Below are 8,666 nucleotides of genomic sequence, written 5' to 3' on the forward strand. Positions count from 1 at the left end.
ATTTACACCAATAGCTGTCACTAAGTTATGTATTAATAAGACCATTTAAGATTCATGTTACATCTGGTAACCCAATGTTTGTTGCATAAATTCATGAAAAAGTTGCTTGCCTTTGGCCTTGCAGTCACCAGCTCAGGCCTGAACTGCACTCGGCTGGTAGTGGTGGCACATGCCAGTAGGATTTGCTGAAGGAGGCAGAGGCAAGAGGATCCTGAGTTTAAGGCCAGCCTGGGAGGCTTGTTGAGGAGAAGCTGCATCTAGGCCAGGCCACAAATGGTGGCGGCAGGCCATGGAGGTGGCAGCTGCTGCTCCAAGTTGCCAGGTGCTTCTTATAGTGTTCATGGCTGTGGTGATGCTACTACCTGAGACAAAGAGTTTACCACTGCTTGTTCAGAGAACAATTGCCAGGACCATTGTGTTACAAGAAAGCATTGGCAAAGGTCATTTTGGAGAAGTTTGTCGAGGCAAGTGGTAAAGAGAAGTTTCTGTGAAGATATTCTTTTCTAGGAAAGAATGTTTGTGGTTCTGAAAGGCAGAGAATTATCAGACTGTGATGTTATACCATGAAAGCATCCTAGGATTTATAGCAGCAGCCACCAAGATAGTGGCACATGGACTTAGCTGTGGCTGGTGTTGGATTACCATGAGCATGGATCCCTTTTTGATTACTTGAATAGATACACTGTTACAGTGGAAGGGATGATCAAACTCACTCTGTTCATGGCAAGTGGTCTTGCCCATCATCACATGGAGATCGTTGGTACCCAAGGAAAGCTAGCTATTGCTCACAGAGTTAGAAATCAAAGAACATTTGGGTAAAGAAGAATGAAACCTGTTACATTGCAAACTTGGGACTGGCTTTGAGATACAATTCTGTCACAGATACAAATGATATTGCTCCAAACCATACAAGAGGCGCGCGCGCGCACACACACACACACACACACACACACACACACACACACACACACAGACAATTTCTGCAGGGGACCATGACCACACATAACAGCAACTTTGAAATCTCCAAAAGGATGATGGGATCCCACAATGATGATTCCACATGGACTATGATAAAGTCATTAAGCTAATTAACACCACCCACATATCGATTTTGCACTACAAATTGCTCAGGACAATTTTGAGATGACTAGTTGAGATGATCCAGCCTCACAGACTAATCGAGCAAGGACTTGAGACAAGCCCTGCACTTTTCCATTATGCAGAGACTGGACAAATGATACAGCTAACTCTCTCAGGACTTGACATTTCACCCCTAAATTTTCTTTTTAGGAGTTCCTAAAGATGCCTTCACCCCCAAACATCAGGAAATAATTTTACAGACATGATGTCCACATTCCCAAGAGGAGGGGTCGGTGGGTTTTTGTCATTTAATATGTTATGGATATTATCATTTTTTGTCAGGGATAAGGACAGAATCTCTAGTTAGTGGAAAAATACAGACCCCCCAATAAGACAGGGAAGTAGATCAGCTTACAGTCAGGTTGCCTAGCAGCAGGACATTGAGTCAAAGCCCTTGACCCTCTCACCCTGTAAACATCCTATACAAACATCCTGTTAGCTTGCCCCACCTTATGCAGATGACAGCTTCTTGCTCCCCCCACCCTGCTGAACTATAAACCTTTGTGGAAAAGAAGTAAAGTGGCACCTTGATCAGAATCCAGACTTTGTGTCTTTCCTTTGTATCTCCTGTCCCTACATTCCCTCCTTAGGGTGGTCGAGAACCTGTTGAAGCCCTGCAGGTGGGGCAACTGGCGCCCAACATGGATGAAACCACCTCTTAAGGTTTGGAACGTCGTCTCCAGGAGGAAGACCAAGGCCTTGGTGAAGTTGTTGGATACCCCTGAAATTGCCCGGTTCAGGATGCAATCCCAGAGCAGAGCGGAAACAACACAGGTAAGAAAGTGACGTGCCATGGGACAGGCTGAAGGGTTCACAACACGGTTGCATTTACCAGGCGGACACTTCCGCCTAGCCATTTCCGCATCAAAAGCGTCTCGTAGCTAGGATACCCGATGGGCCCGGATATCTCCGCCTAGCAAGTTCCAGGCCAAGGGGTCTCGCGTGATCAGAGTCCGTGACATTGCATGGTCATGTAAGCGTGCAACGTGACCATGTGATCTACGCACACTCGTAGAGTAGTGATGTGACCTGGCCACACCCCCAGCCGGTTTTAAAAGTCCAGCGTGATATTCCCCACCCTCTTCTCCACGCACGTGTCTCTCCCACAGGCCTGCACTCTCTGTCCTTTGTTTTCTAATAAACTCTATAAGCGGATTCTGTCGTGTTTCGTGACGTTTCCTTACAGGGTAAGAACACAATGCAGCCAGAAAACTAACATTTTTGGTGCCGAAACCCGGGAGTACAAGGTGGTGGGGCGCTGTCTGCCCACCCCGAAGTGCCACATGCCACCCCTGTACCGGATGCGCAAATGTTGTCACAAAATGTATTCCTTTCTGGCCTAAAAGAGGCCGTCAAGATACGAGGAACTAGGGTAAAGAAAAAAGATCTTAAAGCCTTTTTTGATTATATTGTAGACACATGTCCTTGGTTCCCCCAAGGAGGAACCATAGATGAAAAAAGTTGGGCACATCACAGAGAATGTTTAGATGATTTCTACAGGACTTTTGGGCTAGAGAAAGTTCCCATCACCACATTTTCTTACTGGAAGCTTATTAATGACATTCTTAGGGTGTATAAATATTCCCCTGCCATACAAGAACTTATTAATATAGGAGAAAAAATCTTAAAAGAAGGTTTTCACTCCCCGTCTACCTGCCCTAAGACCCCCCCCCCCAGTGTTTTCTTGAGTGCCTTCGGTCTGTCCCTGGGCTCACGACCTGCGCTCTATGGAAGAGGGGATGCTCACGACTTTTAAACCTAACAATCCCCAGGAGTCCACTCCTGCCCATCTTTATCACTCTGCTAATAATTTTACCTATAACTCCCCTCCAGACCCCACCGAGGAGGCTTCCCTAGAGAAAGGGGCGGCCTGTTACCATAATCCAAACTGGCCCCCTGCAAATCTCTCCCCTTAAAAGAGGAATCCTTGGGCCCTTTTATACCCCCTCCCTATGTTTCGTCTTCCCATTTTTGCCATCCGTTCTTGATGAGTTAGTTCCCCCTGTCCCAGATCTCAGCTCACTGCGATGGGCCCTCCAGGCTCACAAGGAACATGTAGAGCTTTTAAGGGAATTAAAAAATCTTGATAAAGAATTTAAAGATCTTGCCCTTGAAGTGGTGGATCCATCTCAAAAATCTAGTAAATCCAAACGTAAGCCTCAGACTGTCCTGGCATTTCCTGTTACCCGGAGCCAAACCTCTGGGGACTCATCCGAGGCGACCGCCCAGAAAGGCCCCTCAGGGGATTTGGAAGACCAAAATGATGAGGGGGAGGGGGAGGAAGAGGAAGAGGTGCTGGATCCATCTTCAGAGGATCCCCCACCAGGACAGACTTATCACAAATTAAATTTCCGCCTTGATGAAAAGCTGAAATCCGCCTGTGCTCTGTATGGTCCTACAGCTCCTTTTACACAGGCTTTAGTGGAAAACCAGAGCGAACATTGGTTAACTCCTAATGATTGGTATTTCCTTGCCCGTGCGGCTCTTTCTGGGGGTGACTTTGTCCTCTGGAAAACAGAATTTACAGAAAATTGTTGAGAAGTTGCTCAAAAAAATATTGAACAGCCGTCCTCAAAAACTTGGATGCTAAAGAAACTCCTCGGCAACCCCCCTTATGATACAAATGCAGCACAGGCAAAATTCCCTCCTGGCCCATATTCAAAATGCGGGGGTCCGGGCCTGGAAATGCCTGCCCCAAAAGGGGCCCCCAAAAGGGGCTACCACTTCATTAGCAAAGATTCCTCAGGGCCCTGATAAACCTTTTAGTGACTTTCTTGCTCACTTAAATGATGCAGCTGAAAGACTTTTTGGCCCAAAGGAACGCGAAAGTGTTTGTTAAACACTTGGCCTTTGAAAAATGCAAACCCTGACTGCCAGGAAGTCCTCCGCCCTCATAAAAACAGAGCAGACCTGTCTGAATATGTAAGACTCTGTTCAGGTGTTGGCGCTGCCCATGCCATGGGATTAACCATAGGGGCTGCCCTGAGGTCTTCACAACAGCCTGGGGCCCACACCTGTTATTTCTGTAAACAACCAGGACTTTTCACTAGGGAATGCCCCCAGAAAGGTCACAGCCTAGCCCCTTAGCCCAGCTGGCTCAGGAGGCCGCCTCTATGAGGCCCCTGCCTTCCACTCTCTGCCCCCGCTGCTACAAAGGCTGCCACTGAGCTACAGAATGCAGGTCAAAAAGCAATTATCTCGGCCAGCCCCTTCCTCCCCAGGTGCCAGGAAACTTCCAAAGGGGCCAGCCCCTGACCCCAATGCCTCCAAGAGCGCACCCTGGGGCCTTGAGGTCCACTCACCTCCTGCCTCCCCAGTTCCATTCTCCTCCCTCCGGAGAGCAACTCCAGGGAGTGCTGGATTGGACTTGTGTGCCGCCGCCTAAACAGTATTCAACTCCCTTGAAGGGGCTCAGGTCATCCCTACAGGGGTGACAGGGCCCTTACCTCCTAAGGTTTGCGCGCTTGTCCTTGGCCGTGCTTCTGTGGCCCTCCAAGGGGTCCAGATTTACCCTGGCATAATAGATAGTGATTTCACAGGTGAAATTAAGATTCTGGCCACTGTTATAGATTCCTCAAGGTATGCGCCTGGCACAGCTGGTTCCTCTACCTTCGTCTGTCTGTGATAATCCCTCAATTACAAACACCCCTCGGGGGTCAGCCAGATTGGGCTCCTCGGATGCCTACTGGGTCCAGCCTGTTACTCAGGATCGCCCTTCTCTTACCCTTACTATAGAGGGAAAGAAGTTTCAGGGGATATTGGATACAGGGGCAGATACCACAGTCATTTCTCAATCTCACTGGCCATCTGCCTGGCCACTGGTTCCATCCCTCACCGATTTAAAAGGAATCGGTCAGTCTAATAATCCTTTAATTAGTTCAAGGACACTTTCTTGGAAGGACAAGGAAGGAAACCAGGGGACTGTTACTCCTTTTGTGGTTCCGGGCCTGCCTTTGGGGAAGGGACATGCTTTCACAAATGCAAGTAATCTTATATAGCGCAAACTCTACAGTTACACAACAAATGATAAGGATGAATTATATCCCTTGCACAGGCTTGGGCAAGGCAGCTCAGGGGCAAGTCCAACCAATTCAGCTTGTTCCCAAGGAGGATAGACATGGGCTGGGATATTCGGGTCTTTAGTAGTGGCCACTGACCCTCCTGTACCCCATGCAGACAAAATTACCTGGATGACCCAGACCCCTGTCTGGGTGGATCAGTGGCCCCTTACTCAAGAAAAGCTACAGGCTGCCACTATGCTTGTACAGGAGCAGCTTATGGCTGGCCACATTGAGCCCTCCAACTCCCCTTGGAATACACCTATATTTGCTATTAAAAAGAAGTCAGGAAATGGAGGCTCCTTCAAGACTTAAGGGCAGTACATAAGGTAATGAGGCCTATGGGGGCACTTCAGCCTGGATTGCCTTCACCTGTGGCCATTCCTGCTAAATTTTACAAGATGGTCATTGACCTTAAAGATTGTTTCTTTACTATCCCCTTGCACCCTGAGGATAGAGCCTATTTTGCATTCAGCCTTCCCCACCCCAATTTTCAAGGACCCATGCTTCACTATCAATGGAAGGTATTACCCCAGGGCATGGCCAACAGCCCTACTCTCTGCCAGAAATTCGTGGCTCAGGCTGTGGACCCTGTTAGACTTAATTGGCCCCAGATATAAATCTTACATTATATGGATGACCTTCTCCTCGCTGCACCTGACCCCATCTCCCTTGAGCGATGTTTTTCAGAACTCAGTAGAGCCCTTAATGGATTGGGACTACAGATTGCTCCAAATAAGGTCCAAACCCAGGACCCTTTCAATTACCTGGGGTTGGAACTCCATTCAAACCGGGTCCTCATTCCTTGTGTTCAGTTATGCACTGACCATCTCCATACCCTAAATGATTTCCAACAATTGCTCGGCCATATCCAATGGCTTAGGCCTTATCTTAAACTTCCTACAGATTCTCTCCTTCCCCTCTATGAGATCCTCCAGGGTGACCCTGACCCCACATCACCCTGTGTGCTTTCCCCTGCAGCCAATGAGGCTTTGATTCAGATAGCCATTGCCATTAACCAACAGTCTTGTTTTCAGATTTCCTATGCCATACCACTATATTTATAGTTCTGCCCACACCATACACCCCCACAGGAGTCTTTTGGCAACATGCTCAGGAACCAAAACTTAAAGGCAAGATACTCCTCTGGGTCCACATGCCCACTGTCCTTTCAAGAGCCATTTCCGTCTACCCTGAACAGGTGGCCTCACTCATTATGAAAAGACGACAGACCTCTCGCCAATATTTTGGTAAGGACCCTGATATCATACTCACACCCTATCCCAAGGGTCAAACCCAGTTTTTGTTCCAAACCTTAAATAAGTGGGGGGTTGCCTTGGCAGGGTTTATGGGGACCTTGGATAATCACCTCCCAGATGACCCCTTGCTCCATTTTGCCCAGCTACATCCCTTCATCTTTCCAAAAATTACAAAAACCGGTCCCATTTCTCGTGGATTTACAGTCTTTAGTGATGGTTCCACTAATGGTGTTGCAGCCTTTGTGGCCCAAGGCCACCCTACCTCCTTCCTAATGCCTTTCCGATCAGCGCAGTTGGTTGAACTTTCAGCAATTTTAAAGGTTTTTCACACCTATTCTGATCAACCTATTAATATCTATACAGATAGTGTCTATATTGCCTTTTCCATCCCCTTGTTAGAAACCTCTCCAGCCATAAGGCCTACCTCCAACGCCACCCCACTTTTCTCCCAGATTCAACAGCTTGTCCTGACTCGCCAACACCCATTTTTATAGGCCATATTAGAGCCCATAGTCATCTTCCTGGACCATTAACCGATGGCAATGCACAGCCCGATGCTGCCACCAGGTTAATTTTCCCTGTCATGGTCGGCTCAGTCTTACAGGCCCAAGCAGCCCATAAGATCCACCATTTAAATTCTCAGACCCTCCGTCTTCTTTTTAAGATCTCTAAACAACAGACCCGAGAAATTGTCAAACAATGTCCCTCTTGTGTTGTTTCTCACCCTGACCCACACTTTCGAGTCAACCCTCGAGGCCTCCTACCCAACCAAATTTGGCAGACAGATGTTACTCATTGCCCTGAATTTGGCAGACAAAAATTTATCCATGTCTCTATAGATACCTTTAGTGGCTTTATCTTTGCCTCTTCTCATGCTGGGGAAGCAACAAAGGATGTTCTTTCTCACCTGATTCTTGCTTTTTCTGCCTTGGGAAAACCAGCTAAGATAAAGACAGACAATGGTCATGCTTATACCAGCACAGGCTTCAAAAATTTTTGTGATTGTCTACAAATTATTCATACCACAGGGATACCTTACAATCCCCAGGGACAGGGCATAATAGAAAGAGCCCATCAGACCATAAAGACCTGGTTGGCTCGTCTCAAGTCTTCTAACCTTCATTTTACCTCCCCCAGAGATCAATTGAGCCATGCTCTGTTTGTTCTCAACTTCCTCACCTTAGATGCTGCAGGGCACTCTGCCGCTGACAGGCACTGGCACCCTTCTCCAGATGCCACCCGGCCACTAGCCATGTGGCGAGATCCCCTCATGGGGCGTTGGAAGGGCCCCGACCCAGTCCTTATTTGGAGACGAGGTTCGGCCTGCATTCTTGACCAGATACACTCTGCTCCCAGATGGTTACCAGAACGCCTGGTTAGAACTGTAAATATACCTGATCTGCCCAGGAGAGATAGCCCCTCTCCTGAGGAAACTTCTTCTGTTTTAAATGCTGTCCCTCCGGCAAGCAATCCAGGCTATGGTTCTCATCCACAGCAAATCCCACCAGCCCTTTAGCTCTGTTATCACTCTGCTCAGAGTTCCTGTGGGGGGACAGCGGGAACTTTACAGCAAACTGTGTTTGAGACCTTTCACACAGTATACAAGTCCCATAGTCAATCACGTTCTGGGCTGAGCAGGGACACTGCTTGTCAAATCCAGTCTGACAACAGGGGTCATGTTTCCAAGGGCAGTGCTGAATTTTTCATCCAAAGTGTCAGAAAGGCTTGTTGGACTTGCTGGCCTTGGTGTCACAGGTGGTCATAGCCATGTTGGGCCAGCTTGACACATCCTGTGGCTGGCAGGTAGCACAGCAAACAGGGTAGCACCAGAGATGCCACTCAGGACACTTAGGTCCCTTCCACCTAGACTAACCTATTCCTCAGATCAATTCCTAGATCTCTAGGAAGAGAAGCCACGATGAGATGACTGCCTTGATGGGAGCCTGTTACTGCCATCACCTTAGCAGTCCTGGGGGTTGGAGCAGCAGAAACAGGCACAGAAATTGCCTCTCTGGTCCTGTTCAACCAACATTACTCTGAGCTTCACCTGTCCATAGATGAGGATATTGCCCAATTTGAACAGGGAATTTCTGCCCTCAAGTCATCCCTTTCCTCCCTAGCTAAGATAGTTTTACAGAACAGGAGAGGACTGGATCTCCTCTTTTTAAAACAGGGTGGCCTTTGCACTGTGCTCAAAGAGGAATGTTGC

General features: G+C 48.0%; 1 pseudogene; it reads left to right on the top strand.

Moving 5' to 3' along the window:
* Window positions 1-289: 289 nt before the first annotated feature.
* LOC143270934 (uncharacterized) lies at window positions 290-3,678 on the top strand (annotated as a pseudogene).
* Window positions 3,679-8,666: the final 4,988 nt, after the last annotated feature.

Source organism: Peromyscus maniculatus, chromosome X (assembly GCF_049852395.1).
Source record: "Peromyscus maniculatus bairdii isolate BWxNUB_F1_BW_parent chromosome X, HU_Pman_BW_mat_3.1, whole genome shotgun sequence".
In the NCBI taxonomy this organism is placed as follows: domain Eukaryota; kingdom Metazoa; phylum Chordata; class Mammalia; order Rodentia; family Cricetidae; genus Peromyscus; species Peromyscus maniculatus.